The sequence below is a fragment of the Arachis hypogaea genome, chromosome 13 (genome assembly GCF_003086295.3).
Source record: "Arachis hypogaea cultivar Tifrunner chromosome 13, arahy.Tifrunner.gnm2.J5K5, whole genome shotgun sequence".
Taxonomy (NCBI): domain Eukaryota; kingdom Viridiplantae; phylum Streptophyta; class Magnoliopsida; order Fabales; family Fabaceae; genus Arachis; species Arachis hypogaea.
In genome coordinates, this window is record NC_092048.1 from 59,241,398 (window position 1) to 59,244,752 (window position 3,355).

A 3,355-nucleotide genomic window follows, 5' to 3' on the forward strand; every position below is an offset into this window, starting at 1 on the left:
TCTCTCTCTCTAATTTTCGAAAATCACTAAACTCTTTTTGAAAATTCCTTTTTAATTAACTAATTGTTTTTTTAATTTAATTTAATTTCGTTTCTCTTTTTAAAATTTTCGAATTTTAACTTTAATTTTAAATTTAAAACAAAAATATTTTTATTTTATTTTATTTTATTTTCGAATTCTTCTCTCTCTCATCTCCTTCTAATTATTTAATTATTTACTAACACTTCTCTTCATCTCAAATTCGAACCCTCTTTTCCTTTTGATGTTCGAATTCCTCTTCTTCTATTCTTTTCTTCTTCTACTCACATAAAGGAATCTCTATACTGTGACATAGAGAATTCTTCTTCTTTTTTGTTCTCTTCTTTTTCACATGAGCAGGAGCAAGGATAAGAACATTCTTGTTGAAGCTGATCTGGAACCTGAAAGGACTCTGAAAAGGAAGCTAAGGGAAGCTAAAGCACAACTCTCTGGAGAAAATCTGACAAAAATTTTCGAAAAAGAAGGAGACATGGACGAACCCAACCACAATGCAAGGAAGATGCTTGGTGACTTTACTGCACCAAATTCCAACTTACATGGAAGAAGCATCTCAATCCCTTCCATTGGAGCAAACAATTTTGAGCTAAAGCCTCAATTAGTTTCTCTGATGCAACAGAATTGCAAGTTTCATGGATTTTCATCAGAAGATCATTTTCAGTTCTTAACTGAATTCTTGCAAATCTGTGATACTATTAAGACCAATGGGGTTGATCCCGAGGTCTATAGGCTTATGCTTTTCCCATTTGCTGTAAGAGACAGAGCTAGAATATGGTTCGACTCTCAACCTAAAGATTGCATGAACTCTTAGGATAAGCTGGTCACGGCTTTCTTAGCCAAGTTCTTTCCTCCTCAAAAGCTTAGTAAACTTAGAGTGGATGTTCAAACCTTTAAACAGAAAGAAGGTGAATCCCTCTATGAAGCTTGGGAGAGATACAAGCAACTGACCAAAAAGTGTCCTTCTGACATGCTTTTAGAATGGACATCCTGGATATATTCTATGATGGTCTGTCTGAATTATCTAAGATGTCATTGGACCATTCTGTAGGTGGATCCATTCACCTAAAGAAAATGCCTGCAGAAGCTCAAGAACTCATTGACATGGTTGCAAATAACCAGTTCATGTACACTTCTGAAAGGAATCCTGTGAGTAATGGGACGCCTCAGAGGAAGGGAGTTCTTGAAATTGATGCTCTGAATGCTATATTGGCTCAGAATAAAACATTGACTCAGCAAGTCAATATGATTTCTCAGAGTCTGAAAGGATTGAAAACTGCATCTAACAGTACTCAAGAGGCATCTTCTGAAGAAGAAGCTTATGATCCTGAGAACCCTGCAATAGCAGAGGTGAACTACATGGGAGAATCCTATGGAAATACCTATAATCCCTCATGGAGAAATCATCCAAATTTCTCATGGAAGGATCAACAAAAGCCTCAACAAGGCTTTAATAATGGTGAAAGAAATAGGTTTAGCAATGGCAAGCCTTTTCCATCATCCACTTAGCAACAGACAGAGAATTCTAAGCAGAATCCATCTAGCTTAGCAAATATAATCTCTGATCTATCTAAGGCCACTCTAAGTTTCATGAATGAAACAAGGTCCTCCATTAGAAATTTGGAGGCACAAGTGGGCCAGCTGAGTAAAAGAGTCACTGAAACCCCTCCTAGTACTCTCCCAAATAATACAGAAGAGAGTCCAAAAAGAGAGTGCAAGGCCATTACCTTACTTGGTGTGGCCGAACCCAAAGAGGAGGAGGAGGACGTGAATCCTAGTGAGGAAGACGTTCTGGGATGTTCACTGACCAATAAGGAGTTTCCCTTTGAGGAACCAAAGGAATCTAAGGCTCATCTAGAGACCATAGAGATTCCATTGAACCGCCTTTTACCATTCATGAGCTCGGATGACTATTCATCTTCTGAAGAAGATGAAGACATTGCTGAAGAGCAAGTTGCTCAATATTTAGGAGCAATCATGAAGCTGAATGCCAAATTATTTGGTAATGAGACTTGGGAGGATGAACCTCCATTGCTCATCAAGGAACTAAATGCCTTGGTTCAGCAAACTCTACCTCAAAAGAAATAGGATCCTGGTAAATTCCTAATTCCCTGTAACATAGGCACCATGACCTTTGAGAAGGCTCTGTGTGACCTGGGGTCAGGCATAAACTTAATGCCACTCTCTGTAATGGAGAAACTAGGAATCTTTGAGGTACAGGCTGCCAAATTCTCATTAGAGATGGCAGACAAATCCATAAAACAGGTTTATGGACTAGTAGAGGACGTGTTAGTAAAGGTTGAAGGCCTTTACATCCCTGCTGATTTCATAATCCTAGACACTGGGAAGGATGAGGATGAATCCATCATCCTTGGAAGACCCTTCCTAGCCATAGCAAAAGCTGTGATTGATGTGGACAGAGGAGAGTTAGTCCTTCAACTGAATGAGGACAACCTTGTGTTTAAAACTCAAGGATCTCCTTCTGTAACCATTGAGAGGAAGCATGAAAAGCTTCTCTCACTGCAGAGTCAACCAAAGCCCCCACAGTCAAGCTCTAAGTTTGGCGTTGGGAGGCCACAACCAAACTCTAAGTTTGGTGTTGAACCCCCACATTCAAACTCTAAGTTTGGTGTTGGGAGGTCCCAACAATGCTCTGAACATCTGTGAGGCTCCATGAGAGCTCACTGTCAAGCTATTGACTTTAAAGAAGCGCTTGTTGGGAGGCAACCCAATCTTAATTAATTATATTTATTTATTTTATATTGTTATTTTATTTTTTTAGGTTGATGATCATGTGGAGTCACAAAAACTACTGAAAAATCGAAAACAGAATAAAAAATAGCATTAAAAAAAAAGCACACCCTGGAGGAAGAGCATTCTGGCGTTTAAATGCCAGAAACAGGCATCTGTCTGGCATTTAATGCCAGAACCAAGCACAAAGCTGGCGTTTAACGCCAGAAACAAGCATCAACCTGGCGTTAAACGCCAGAAACAGGCTACATTTGGGCGTTTGACGCCAAAACAGGCAGCAGTCTGGCGTTAAACGCTAGGATTGCACTGCAAGGGCGTTTACACGCCTAATAGGAGCAGGGATGATACATCGTTGACCCCTCTGGATCTGTGGACCCCACAGGATCCCCACCTATCCCACCTCTTCTTCTCTCCTCTTCACACCTTTTCATAACTCTCTTCCCCAAATACCCTTCACCAATCACCTCCATACCTCTTCCCCAAATACCCTTAACCACTCACATCCATCCACTCTTCCCTACCAACCCCACCTACCTCCAAAATTCAAATTCTTTTCCCTCCCGAACCCAAC

General features: G+C 40.2%; 1 non-coding gene across 1 annotated transcript; it reads right to left on the bottom strand.

Moving 5' to 3' along the window:
- Positions 1-901: 901 nt before the first annotated feature.
- On the bottom strand, positions 902-1,009 carry LOC112740076 (small nucleolar RNA R71). Its single transcript, XR_003171010.1, has one exon. It is a non-coding gene; the product is annotated as a small nucleolar RNA R71 (small nucleolar RNA).
- Between the last annotated feature and the right edge of the window lie 2,346 nt (positions 1,010-3,355).